General features: G+C 43.5%; 1 pseudogene; it reads right to left on the reverse strand.

Annotated features, from left to right (window-relative positions):
• Positions 1 to 3,447: 3,447 nt before the first annotated feature.
• Positions 3,448 to 14,849, reverse strand: part of LOC148144558 (uncharacterized) — a 70,673-nt pseudogene continuing 59,271 nt past the window's right edge.

A 14,849-nucleotide genomic window follows, 5' to 3' on the forward strand; every position in this document is an offset into this window, starting at 1 on the left:
GATGGGGAGGTAACAGGAATGGGGGAGTTTCATTACTGGTTTTGCTTGGAGGCAGCTCTTTGATGGTAAATATGCATCAAACATCTGGGAGTATTTCAAATGGTAGTTGATAAGAGTTCAGGAGTGTCGTGCGCCTGCAAGAACAAAGGAGAGGTATGGCAAGTTATATGAATCATGGATAATCAGGGATGTTATGACCTTGGTCAAAAAGGAAAAGGAAGCATACATAAGGTGTTGGAGGATGGGAACTGAGAATGCCTTGATTTATATAAGGAAAGTAAGAAAGAACTTACACAAGGAATTAGAAGGGCTTAAAACAGCACATCAATAGTCATCAGTCAACAGGATTAAGGAGAATTCCAAAGCATTTTGTTCGAACTTAAAACACAAGAGGATAGCCATTGAAAGGATTCATATACTTAAGGACAAAGGAGGAAATCTGTTTGTGGAGCCAGAAGACGTTGGTGAGGTCCTTAACCAGTACTTTGTGTTTGTATTCACGAAAGAGAAGGAATTGATTGCGGTTGATCTCAGGGAAGGCGGGTTTCTAAGCCAGATTGGTATTTAAAAGCAAGAGGTATTGTGTGCCTGAAAAAGCATTAAGGAAGATAGGTCCTCAGGACCTGATTGGATTTACCCTAGAATATCCAGGGAGGCAAATGAACAACATGCTGGCGCATTGACAGACATCCTTGTATGCTCTTTCGAAACAGGTATGATCCCAGAGGACTTCAGAATAGACAACGTTGTTCCATTGCTTAAACGTAGTAGCAGGGATAATTCAGGAAATTACAGGCCTGCAAGCCTCACGTCAGTGGGAAGGAAATGATTGGAGCTCATCCTCAGGGACATGATTTTTACGTATTCAGAAGCAATTAGATTTATTAGTGTTGGATAGCATGGTGTTGTGCAGGGGACGTTGTGCCTCACTAACTTGTTTGACTTTTTTGAGGAGGTAATGAAGATGATTGATGAGAGAAATGCAGTTTGTGTTGCCTACATGGACTGAAATAAAGCCTTTCACAAGGTCTTCATGGCAGACTGGTACAAAAGATCAAGTCACATTGCATTACGGTGAGCTGGCAAAATGGATACAGAACTGGCTTAGACATAGGATACAGAGGGTAGCTGCAGACGGATGCTTTTTGGAATGGAGACTTGTGGCTAGTGGGATTGCATGTGGATCAATGCTCTGACCTCTGCTGACTGCACCTACATAAATGATTTGGAAGAAAACGTGGCTGGTCTAATCAGTAAGTTTGAGGATCATACAAATATTGTTGGGGATTGTCAGAGAATATTCGCAGGATATAGATCAACTGGAGGCATGGCAAGGAAAAAGGCAGAGTGAGTTTTATTTGGACAGATGTGAGGCGATGAGTTTTGAAAGGTCAAGTACAGGTGGAAATTAGAAAGTGAATGGCAGAACCTGTAGGAGTCTTAATATGCTGTGGGATCTGGGTGTGTAGGTCCACAGAGCACTGAAGGTGGCAGTGCAGGTAGACAAGGTAGCAAAAGAAAAGGCCTGTGGCAGTCTTGCCTTCATTGGAAGGGACAATGAATATAAGGATAGAAAGGTGGGCTGCATCATTACAGAATGTCACTTCAGCCACACTTGAAAAATTGATACAGTTTTGGTCACTACACGACGAGAAGGATGTGGACGCAGTAGAGAGGGTACAGAAAAGGTTTACAATGATGTTGCCTGGCAAGGGAGAATTTTAGCTGCAAAGAAAGGTTGGATAGACTGGGTTTGCTTTCAACGGAACACAGGAGGTTGAGGGGCGAACTGATAGGTGTTTTGATATTGTAAATGGCGTGGATAGAGTTGAAAGTATGTGGCCTTCTCCCAGGGTGAAGGGCTCAATTAATAGGGGCACACATGTTCAAGGTGCGAGGGGAGATTGAAGAGAGATGTGCGAAGCATCTTTTCACTCACAGGGTGCTGAGTGCTTGGAATACGCTGACAGAGAAGGTGATGGAAGCAGAGGCAGTAGCAGCATTCAAGAAGCCCCTGGATGAATACATGAATAGGACAGGAGTAGAGGGATATACAGATCCTGTGAGTGAAGACAGTTTTAATATGGAAGTGCAAACTGTAGTACCACAGGCTTGGTGGGCCGAAGGGCCTGTCCCCCTGCTGTACTGTGCTTCTGAAACTGTCTCCAATGCCAGTATATCTTTCCTTAGAAAAGGGGCCCAAAACTGTTCACTACATTCCAGTTACAGTCTGACGAGTAACTTTGACACTTTCTAAAAATAATCTGTGTTAATATAATCAACTTTTTTGGAGAAAGGGCCAAACATATTACAAATAAGATTGTAGCTGAACAAGCAATTCAGAATTTTTTTAAAAATCTTTCTTAGCTTCCTTGAATAAACTGGAGTGACTTCCCCGGAAATGTAAATTCATCAGAATCGATTTTTACTCATGGTAAATGCATTCGGAGGTATTGCATTCTCACGATTTTCCCTCTTTGGTCCAACATTCCCTGGAGAAACACTAGCCAATTTTACCAACACTGATCTACTTATAGGATAAAAAAAAAACAAAAGAAACTTGGATACTATTAGTCAGAAAACAAACGCAGAAATCGCTGGAAAACCTCAGCAGTTTCTGAGGAACGGTCACTTGACCCGAAATGTTAATTGATTTCTCGCCACAGTTGCTGACAGACCTGCTGAGCTTTTCCAGCGATTTCAGTTCGCGTTTTTTTTTACTTTATCGAATCATACAGCACGGAAACAGCTGCTTTGGTCCAACCAGTCCATGGCAAACATAACCCCAAACTAGCCCCCCGTGCCAGCCCCTGGTCCACATCCCTCCAAACCTGTCCTATTCATGTACTTATCTAAGTCTCTTTTCATCATTGCAACTGCACTTACATCCACCACACCCTCAGGACGTTCATTCCAAATGCAATCCACCCACTGTGTGAAAAGATTGCCCCTCATTTTTCTTTTAAAGTCCTGTTCCTTTTAGATCTCCAGCAATTTGACTTTAAATGTCCCAACCCTATAACAGTGAAAACATATCAGTTCTACTGACTCAGCTCCATCTTCTGCACTCGCTTTTAAGACAGGGCCGTGGAGTGGAAATTACAATCAGATCTGTCACGATTTATCACATGGTGGCGTGTACTCCGAAATGTTCAAACGGCCCTCCTCCTCCTCGTTCACTTTTCCGAGGAATGGCAGCTTTCTACCATCGCAAGTCCCTTTGCCCTTCACTGAGAGGGTCACTGGAGATTTCCTCGTTCAGCTCCGGGCACAGCAAATTTTCCAGCTTCTTCGCTCCTCAGCGTCGCCAAACGAGCTGCAGACTTCACAATTCGTTGAGCACTTTCTGTGAGAAGCGCTCACATGAATATAACAAAACAATCTGACCGTCTCTGTGCCAACTACTGGAGAAAATGAAACGCAAACTGAATACCTTTCACTTTCCAAACCTTCACTCCATTCAGTGATCCAGATGAAATTCGACCCATCACTTCACTGGAAACGAAGTGGTGTGAGCGGCCAGTACCGCAGAAAGGGAAGCTCTGAACCTCCCACTTCACCAACTGTCAGAATGAATGTGGTTCATTCCTGGATGTGATGAGCCACAGCAAGAACAGCATAATGCACTGCTGCGATCACTTGTGAACTCGTTGGTGTCTCTGCAGGCTGGACAATCGAGTGAATTCCTTCCCACACTGAGAGCAGGTGAATGGTCTCGCCCCACTGTGAATCCGCTGGTGGAGCAGCAGGTTGGACGATTGAGTGAATTCCTTCCCACAGTCGGTGCAGGTGAACGGCCTCTCCCCGGTGTGAACTCGCTGGTGCGTTTGCAGGTTGAATAGCCGGGTGAATCGCTTCCCACACTTAGAACAAATGAACGGCCGCTCCCCAGTGTGAATACGCTGGTGAGTGAGCAGGGTGGACGACTGAGTAAATCCTTTCCCACACTCACAGCAAGTGAACGGACGCTCCCCGGTGTGAACCCGCTTGTGTCTCAGCAGACTGGTCGAATCGGTGAACCCCTTCCCACATTCAGAGCAGGGGAATGGCCTCTCTTGGGTGTGAACTCGCTGGTGAGTCAGCAGGGTGGATATATCAGTGAATCCCTTCCCAACTCGGAACAGGTGAACGGCCTCTCCACGGCGTGGACTTGCCGGTGTCTCAGCAGGTTGGACAGAGCACTGAATCCTTTCTCACACACCGAACAGGTGAATGGCCTCTCCCCAGTGTGACTGCGCTGATGAATCTCGACTGCAGATGGGGAACAGAATGCCTTCCCGCAGTCCGCACATTTCCAGGATTTATTCATGTTGAGAATGCCTCTCCAGGCTTAACAATCAGGCGCAGGTTTGTGCATACACAGAACATATGTCTGGTTTCTTCTGTGCTGTGCATTGTGTGAGATTTTTTCAGGCTGTTTAACTTGTTAAAGTGTTTGTCACTGTTGTTGCACTCAAACACTCTCTCTCAAGTGTGCCTCAGAATTCCGTCTCCGCTCACATTGATTTTTAAAACCTTTTGGTGCAGACAGAATAGTGAATCATGATTCCATCAGAACTTGCCATGATGTTAGTTTCTGATTTCTTCTGACAAATCCTCCCCTTTAATTTTCTGGAAAAGCAGTTTTATACAATAATCACTATCAGTGCAAGACAAAAAAAAGTCTATTTCACGCTGACTGACAGATTTCAGCTCACGAGTACTGCACTCTCGATGAGCTAAAGGCCCTCCTCTATTCTGTGTGATTTTATGTTTGTTTCCTATCAGGCTACAAGTACCTAACAGCGATTAGAAGAAGCCCCCTGCATTTCAATATGTAGCTAATTTATTGAGTTAAATACTCAATACATATATGAATTAATATTATTGATACACCCCAGTGAGGTAAAATTCAATAATTCTTAAGCCCAACACTATAGCTTGTTCTCCAAGATTTACATGCAGATTACTGGACTAAAAATACACAATTTGCTGAATTGTCCCACTTGATTAAAGAGCTGGTGGGACGTCAGCAAGATGTTGAGGCATCGATTAACTCTTTACATCATGAAAAAGGTTTTCTAAAATTACAATGGGATCTTGCTCAAAGCGTTTTTGGGCTGAAAATGGCAGATGGCGTTCAATTTTGATTAACACAAGGCATTGCATTTTGATACAAGAAAAATACATCTGACTTTTTTCATTCATGGTGGGGCCTTGAGCAGTGTTGTAGAATGGAATGACCGAGGGCTTCAGGTGCATAATTCTTCAAAGTTTGCTCATCTGCAAACAACGTTTGGATAAAGATAAAAGCAAACGTTTCCCAGAACGATTATTACTTCTGTAAGCAAATGCAGAGAAGGGAATTAGTTCATGCTGTTCGAGTATCAGAACTGTGGTACCACAGTTAACAAAGCTGCTCTCGGTCTTCGACAGCCCCTTCAGCTGATGCATTGGACCAGTGAGTCTGAAAGATTCTTATACAATAATGAGGAAATAAATAGATAAATAAATACCTTTCCAAAGCATGTAACAGTAGAATCGAATGTTGCTTCTGATGCATTTAATGGTATGATCCGTGTAACTGACTTGCATTAACTTTACTCTGTGTCATCGTGAACATGACTCTTGTGTGGATATCAGATCAAATACACGGCTCACTACCACATTGTCTCAGACTATACAAGGCTGACGGATTTGTCAAAGAAAACAAAAGGCATTCCGTTAAAGCTTCACTCATTTGAATGGGAATGGTGAAACAGCAGAGGTACATACCAACGCAAATTCTGTATCCTGACTGAAGTCAATGTATGATGACCAGGGTTACAAATGGCACAAAAATAAATGGCGTAGCAATTGGTGATGATGATTCAAAGAGTCTATAAGAAAACCAAGTTACAGACTGTTTAATGAGTGTGACTGTGACATACTCTGGCGAGATCTCCAGGAAATTTGTAGCAAAGAGAAAAAAAAATCCAATTAATGAATGGGGAAAAAGCAAGTCATGAATTTTCATCAACCGTTCTCGAGATGATGGCACGGTGGCTTAGTCTTAACCACTGCTGCTTCATAGCACCAAAGACCAAGTTTTGATTTCACACTCAGAATGGGATTTGCACAATCTCCCTACGTCTGCATGGGTTTCATGAGGTTGTTCTGTTTTCGTACCTCAGTCAAAAGACGGGGAGGTTAGGTAAATTAGACATAGGAGATGCAGGGGTAGGTTGGGTCTTGGTATAATGCTCTTCAGAAGCTCGGTGTGAATTCGATGGGCCAAATGGCATGCACCCACACAGCAGAATTTCTATTTTCAGTTTGTGTAATTATTGACATTTAAAAATGAATTTATTTGTAGGATGTAGGCACCACTGGCTAGCCAGTACGTATTACCTGTCCCTAGTTGCCCTTGTGAAGGTGGAGTTGAGCTGACTTTTTGAACTGCTGCAATTCACCTGTTCTCGGTTGACCTATATTGCCATTAGGGAGGGAATTATCGGAGTTTGACCAAGTGACAGTGAAGGAACGTCAGTATATTTCCAAATCAGGGTGGTGACTGGCTTGAAAGGGAATTTGAAGGTGGTGGCATTCCCAAATATCTCCCGGCTATTGTCCTTCGAGATGGAAGTGGTCGTGGGATTGGAAGGTTGTGTATGATTATCTTTGGTATACTTCTGCATTGCATCTTGTAGGTAGTACAGACTGAGCCGTGGTGGTAGAGGGAGTGGATGTTAATGGATGTAGTGCCAATCAAACGGGCTGCTTTGTCCTGGATGATGTCAGTCTCCTTGGGTGTTGTTCAGACTGCTCTCATCTGGGCATTACGGAGTATTCTCTCACACCCCTGACTTCTGCCATGCATATGGTGGCAGGCTTTGGGGAGTTAGGAAGTATGTTACTGGCGGCAATGTTTAAGTCTCTGACCTGCTCTTGTCGCTACTGTTTATATTTGATGGGTCCAGATGGGTATTTGGTCAGTAAAACCTCCAGGATGTTGACAGTGGTTAATTAAATGATGCTAACAACATAGGTCCTTCAAATTTGCTTCAGTTGTGCTTTACCCTGATCTTTAACCTCTGTGCATCATGCTCTTTATTTTTCACTTTCTTTCATTTCGTCATCAACAGTTACTCACCATGCTGCCCTCTGCAAATATTAGTACTGTACCCATCCGCTTTCCCGTTTCACCATTAATGTTTCTGATTTCTGCATATAGCCTTTCTTCAACTACATCCGCATATTCAATTGTCATCACGTCTGACTATCTTTACATTTTGATGTTCCATACTTTCTAGTGTAATTTGCTCTCATTTCCCTTATCTCTGATTGTGGAGAAACACTGACCCTTCAAACTCAGCATAACGCAATTCCCGAAGCTATGCAAGTTTTAGTACAGTCTCAACCACTTGTTGTGACACTGTGCCCTCTCTGCACAGAGGTAAGTGGCGGTGTCATTAAGTCTGGCGTCTTTCACAGTCAGGACACTGACTTTGTCGTCTGCACTGATCGAAGCGGTGATCCGCTCGGATGGGTTAGCTTCCCTTTTTGCCATCATCAGATGCTGGGGTGGCTGATTCGGGAGCTGTCTGTACCAACGCACTGTGTTAAATGTAGTGACAAAAGAGCAATTCATTGACACAATTCCCACTTCAGTCACAACCATCCAGGGAGGAAATTGCTTCAATTCGCCTTCTCCAGTCACCTCCTCGGAGATCAGAGTGGAAATCAGCAGGAGGACACTGCAAATTCGGAACATCATCTGATTGCAAGAACATTGGTGAAAGCAATTGTCCATGTAGTTTTGTTGATGAACTGCAATTAATTATTATACTTATACAAGTAAATAACTAGAAAAGTGCACGGTTGACGACGAACTCACGTTTAACCTGGTGGAGTTGCTGAAGAATCTGAATTTTGGTGTGTGCTTCTGTATCAAGCCTCTCACACTGACAGTGGATCACGTTGTCTGGAAGTTCACCCCTGCTCCAGCCCTCATCTTCGATATTTATCATGGATTCGCACTGACATCTAGTGGTGTTGATAAGTAATTGCAATCTTCAAATTCTCACACCAGTTGCAGTTCACTGGATATTGCTCAAAACAACAGACGTGGCCTCCTTCTCCGTATAATACACTGAACAGGTGAGACCCTGCATTTCAAATTCATGTGCAACGTCCACCGATTTCAGACTGCTTCGTAACCAAGTCTTTATTCCGCAACGAAATTTCCAATGAGTGAAACAGTGAAATCAAATGTTTTTGCTCCTGCACTTACTGAAACGATCCATTGTAACCGGAATTAGTTAACTTTGCCGTGTCTCATTGTACACGTAACTGCTGTGTTTATATCAGATGCCCTGCAGTGTGTCAGATGTCGAGCATTGCCAGCAGCGCCCATACAAGGCAACTAAATATTCTAAAGAAAAAGGAAACGAATTGTTGAAAAGCCTCCTTCATTTTACTGGGAATGGTGGAAGAGCAGAGGTACATACCAACGCAAATTCTGTATCCTGACTGAAGTCGATGTATGATGACCAGGGTTACAAATGGCACAAAAATAAATGGCGTAGCAATTGGTGATGATGATTCAAAGAGTCTATAAGAAAACCAAGTTACAGACTGTTTAATGAGTGTGACTGTGACATACTCTGGCGAGATCTCCAGGAAATTTGTAGCAAAGAGAAAAAAAAATCCAATTAATGAATGGGGAAAAAGCAAGTCATGAATTTTCATCAACCGTTCTCGAGATGATGGCACGGTGGCTTAGTCTTAAGCACTGCTGCTTCATAGCACCAAAAACCAAGTTTTGATTTCACACTCAGAATGGGATTTGCACAATCTCCCTACGTCTGCATGGGTTTCATGAGGTTGTTCTGTTTTCGTACCTCAGTCAAAAGACGGGGAGGTTAGGTAAGTTAGACATAGGAGATGCAGGGGTAGGTTGGGTCTGTGTATAATGTTCTTCGGAGGCTTGGTGTGAATTCGATGGGCCAAATGGCATGCGCCCACACTGCAGAATTTCTATTTTCAGTTTGTGTAATTATTGACATTTTAAAAATGAATTTATTTGTAGGATGTCGGCACCACTGGCTAGCCAGTACGTATTACCTGTCCCTAGTTGCCCTTGTGAAGGTGGAGTTGAGCTGACTTTTTGAACTGCTGCAATTCACCTGTTCTCGGTTGACCTATATTGCCATTAGGGAGGGAATTATCGGAGTTTGACCAAGTGACAGTGAAGGAACGTCAGTATATTTCCAAATCAGGGTGGTGACTGGCTTGAAAGGGAATTCGAAGGTGGTGGCATTCCCAAATATCTCCCGGCTATTGTCCTTCGAGATGGAAGTGGTCGTGGGATTGGAAGGTTGTGTATGATTATCTTTGGTATACTTCTGCATTGCATCTTGTAGGTACCACAGACTGAGCCGTGGTGGTAGAGGGAGTGGATGTTAATGGATGTAGTGCCGATCAAACGGGCTGCTTTGTCCTGGATGATGGCAGTCTCCTTGGGTGTTGTTCAGACTGCTCTCATCTGGGCATTACGGAGTATTCTCTCACACCCCTGACTTCTGCCATGAATATGGTGACAGGCTTTGGGGAGTTAGGAAGTATGTTACTGGCGGAAATGTTTAAGTCTCTGACCTGCTCTTGTCGCTACTGTTTATATTTGATGGGTCCAGATGAGTATTTGGTCAGTAAAACCTCCAGGATGTTGACAGTGGTTAATTAAATGATGCTAACAACATAGGTCCTTCAAATTTGCTTCAATTGTGCTTTACCCTGATCTTTAACCTCTGTGCATCATGCTCTTTATTTTTCACTTTCTTTCATTTCGTCATCATCAGTTACTCACCATGCTGCCCTCTGCAAATATTATTACTGTACCCATCCGCTTTCCCGTTTCACCATTAATGTTTCTGATTTCTGCATATAGCCTTTCTTCAACTCCATCCGCATATTCAATTGTCATCACGTCTGACTATCTTTACATTTTGATGTTCCATACTTTCTAGTGTAATTTGCTCTCATTTCCCTTATCTCTGATTGTGGAGAAACACTGATCCTTCAAACTCAGCATAACGCAATTCCCGAAGCTATGCAAGTTTTAGTACAGTCTCAACCACTTGTTGTGACACTGTGCCCTCTCTGCACAGAGGTAAGTGGCGGTGTCATTAAGTCTGGCGTCTTTCACAGTCAGGACACTGACTTTGTCGTCTGCACTGATCGAAGCGGTGATCCGCTCGGATGGGTTAGCTTCCCTTTTCGCCATCATCAGATGCTGGGGTGGCTGATTCGGGAGCTGTCTGTACCAACGCACTGTGTTAAATGTAGTGACAAAAGAGCAATTCATTGACACAATTCCCACTTCAGTCACAACCATCCAGGGAGGAAGTTGCTTCAATTCGCCTTCTCCAGTCACCTCCTCGGAGATCAGAGTGGAAATCAGCAGGAGGACACTGCAAATTCGGAACATCATCTGATTGCTAGAACATTGGTGAAAGCAATTGTCCATGTAGTTTTGTTGATGAACTGCAATTAATTATTATACTTATACAAGTAAATAACTAGAAAAGTGCACGGTTGACGACGAACTCACGTTTAACCTGGTGGAGTTGCTGAAGAATCTGAATTTTGGTGTGTGCTTCTGTATCAAGCCTCTCACACTGACAGTGGATCACGTTGTCTGGAAGTTCACCCCTGCTCCAGCCCTCATCTTCGATATTTATCATGGATTCGCACTGACATCTAGTGGTGTTGATAAGTAATTGCAATCTTCAAATTCTCACACCAGTTGCAGTTCACTGGATATTGCTCAAAACAACAGACGTGGCCTCCTTCTCCGTATAATACACTGAACAGGTGAGACCCTGCATTTCAAATTCATGTGCAACGTCCACCGATTTCAGACTGCTTCGTAACCAAGTCTTTATTCCGCAACGAAATTTCCAATGAGTGAAACAGTGAAATCAAATGTTTTTGCTCCTGCACTTACTGAAACGATCCATTGTAACCGGAATTAGTTAACTTTGCCGTGTCTCATTGTACACGTAACTGCTGTGTTTATATCAGATGCCCTGCAGTGTGTCAGATGTCGAGCATTGCCAGCAGCGCCCATACAAGGCAACTAAATATTCTAAAGAAAAAGGAAACGAATTGTTGTAAAGCCTCCTTCATTTTACTGGGAATGGTGGAAGAGCAGAGATACATGTCAACAGACCAACCAAATCCTGATTGAAGTGAATGTACCATAGATGACACAAAAGTAAACGAGAAGGCAAGTGGCCTTGATAATTCAAACAGCTCACAAGAAGACCACGTTAGAGACTGTCCCAGTGAGTGTGACTATATCGTACTCTGGCGAGATCTCAAGGAAATTTACAGCGCCAAGAAATGAACACTTTCTGAGTGCGGCAATACCAAATCATGAATTAAAGGAAGCATTCGCGTGCTGTCGCTGTGCTGGCTCAGCGGTTAGCACTCCTGTCTCCAAACACCAAAGAGCCAGGTTCGATTTCAGCCTCAGGTGACAGTCTGCGTGAAATTTACAAGTTTTCCCTCTGTCTGCATGAGTTTCCTATATTTGCTCCGGAATTCACCCACAGTCCAATAATGGATCAGACAGGAATATTAGCAACACGAGATGTCGGGTGAGGGTCGATCTGGTGTGATGACCAACTGAGATTGAGTGGGCCAAATGCCCCGCTGCCATACTGTGTGGACTATGCTTAGGTTGTATAATAAATGATATTTTTAATTATTTATCCATTTGTGAGACGTGGCCATCCCTGGCTAGCCAGCATTTATTGCCCATTCCTAGTTGCCCTTGAGAAAGTGGGAATGAGTTGCCTTCTTGAACCACTGCAGTCAACCTGCTGTGGGTTGACCCACAATGCCACAGATTGAAATCCAAGATTTTTACACAGACCCATTGAAGGAATGGCAATATATTTTCAAGTCAGGATGGTGTCACGAAGGTGGTCATTTTTCTACAAGCTGTTCCTGTTCTCAACCTGTGTCCTTGGCTTTTTTTCCAGAGTTTCTGTAAAACAGTCTGGGCTCCGAATCGACTTAATTGGTACAGAGATGAAAAGGATTTTGTGGTGTGGAGGGCGGGTGGTGGCCTTTTTGTTTATACGTAAACAAATAAGACTTTAGGCCAAAGCTTTATTGTTTTAGAAGTGGCCTGTGTTATGAAAGGGTAATGGTCAGTCCAGGAAGCTGAATTCTTGGTGTTAGTCAGGTTAGCAGTAGTGGACTGTTTGGAAACAGGCTGCTAATCTCTCTTTCCTTCGCCCTTTTAACTTCGATCTGAAAACCTCTGTTTCATTTTACTCTATGTTGAAGGGGGTTGTATATTGGGACTGTTGTGTATATTCTGAAAAGCATAATTAATTTAGTTTGGATAGACCGACTACGGTGGGTCATCCATATTCTCTTCTTTGTGATTCATTCCGTAATTTTGTGAAGACAGTTTTGCCTGTTTTAAAACCTGGTAGTCAACCTAGCTAACTTACTGCGTGTAAATTTCACTGGTCGCTTATCGAAGCACATTGTCAAGTTTTGGGTCTGGGCTGTCTGCTTAAGAATGTTTTGAGCGGACTGGCCTAGTCCAGAACAATGGTGAGTGGCTGAGACGGAATCTTTAAGGTGGCGGTGTTCCCATATGTCTGCTGATCCTTGTCCTTGCAGGTGGAAGTGGTTGCAGGTTTGGAAGGTGCTATCTGAGGATCTTAGCTAAATGGTGGTGGAGGCAGTAGATGCTTGTGAATGTTGTGCCAATCAAACGGGCTGCTTTGTCCTGGATGGTGTCAAGAATCTCCAGATTATTTGCAGCTGCACTCATCCAGACAAGTGGGGAGTATTCCATCACACTACTGACTTGTGCCTTGTCGACGGTGGACAGGCTTTCAGGAGGCAGGAAGTATATGTTACTCGCTGCATTCATCCTAGTCTCTGCTCTTGTTGTTACTACGTTTCTGCGTTGTGTCCAGTTGAGTTCTTATTCTTTGAAACCCGCACGAGGTAGACAGTGGGAGATTCGGTGAAGTTACATTGCATTAAAGGAAATTCCACCATTTTTCCTTCATGTCTCCTTCGACTGTGATTTGACCTGATCTTTCACATCATCCTTGTTATTTTTCTCTTTCTTCCATTTCTTCTTCAATCGTTTCTCATCGTTCTGCCCTCTGCAAGTATTATTAAAGTATCTCTCCACTTTTCCATTTCTCCATCACTCTTTCATGTTTGCCAACATATACTTCCTTCACCCCCATCCGCATCTCCAATTGTCTTCACTTCTGACCATCTTTAAATTAACCTGTTCCATACTTTCTGGTGTATTTTGCTGTTATTTCCATTGTCTCAGATTTTGGCGCCCAGAATTAGTAACACTGATACTTCAAACTCACGATACCGGAACTCCCACTCTGTGCTGGTTTTAGTACACGCTCTCCATCAGTGTGTAACACTGTGTCTTCATTGCACAGAGATAGATTGCTGTGTCATTAAGTCTGGCGTCTTTCACAGTCAGGGTGCTGATTTTGTAATCTCCACTGATTGAAGCAGTGATCCTCTCGGGCTGATCATTTTCCCTTTTGGCCGTCACCAGGTGCTGGGGTGCCTGATTCGGGACCTGTCTGTACCAGTGTATTGCGCTCGACGAGGCGGCAATGGAGCAATTCATGGACACAATTCCCACTTCACTAACAACTATCCACGGAGGAAGTTGCATTACATCACCTTCTCCAGTCACATCCGTGGAGGTCAGAGCGGAAAACATCAGGAGGACTCTGCAAATTCGGAACATTATCAGATTGCAAGAACAGTGGCAGACACAATTGTCCACAAGTCTCTGTTTAGGAACTGGAGGCAATTGTTACATTTGCACAAGTAACTTTTGACGTCTATCGCAGACAAGCCTTCCTATTGGAGTTGCCGAAGAAGCTGAGTCTTGGTGTTTGTTTCTATAACAAGCCTCTGACACTGAAAGGTGCTCACTGTCTGGAAGGTCACTCCTCCTTCAGCCGACGGCGTCAATCCCAGATTCACACCGCCATCTAGTGGCAAGTACAAATAATTGCGACATTCACAGCCTCGCGACAATTACACTTCACGCGATACTGCTCAATGAAAGCAGATATGTCCTCCTTCCCAGTAGAACACTGTGAGCAGCTGAGAATCTGCATTTCAATTTCATTTGCAGCATCCAAAGATTTCAGACGATGTTCCTCCTGAATCGTAACCCAACCTTTAATCCTCAAGGCAATTTTTGTGAATGAAACAGTAGAATTGTATGTTGCTTTGCTGCATTTACTGGGAAGATATATTGTAATCACATTTATTTAATTTTACTTTATCTTATTGTAAATGTAACTCCTACATCTATATCAGATGCACTGCAGTTTGTCAAGTTAATGGCTCATGGCCACATTGTTCTGGACAGTTAGAGATAGATGTCAGCATTGCTCGTCACTCCCATGAAGGACTACCAAATGTTTCAAAAGGAAAAAACACAATATGGTAAAGCTTCCGTCATCTGAATGGGAATGGTGTAAGAGGAGAGATAGACATCAACGTGAGATGCAAATCCTGCTATGTTTACAGATGACACAAATATAAATGGGAAGGTAAGTGCTGATGATAATTCCAAGAGTCCACAAGAAGACGAGGTTACCACCTGCTCTAGTGAGTGTGACTAATGCATAATCTGATGAGACCTCTTTTAAATTTGCAGCACCAGAAAATGCACAATTTATGAGTTGAAGCAATACCAAATCATGAATCCCCAGGAAACATGCCATAGACGATGTCATTGTGGCTCAGCGGTGAGGACTCCTGCCCGACAGCACCAAAGACCCTGGTTTGATTTCAGCCTC

The sequence above is a fragment of the Chiloscyllium plagiosum genome, unplaced genomic scaffold (assembly GCF_037043375.1).
Source record: "Chiloscyllium plagiosum isolate Xiang-an unplaced genomic scaffold, Cpla_swu_hap1 HiC_scaffold_27, whole genome shotgun sequence".
Lineage (NCBI taxonomy): Eukaryota > Metazoa > Chordata > Chondrichthyes > Orectolobiformes > Hemiscylliidae > Chiloscyllium > Chiloscyllium plagiosum.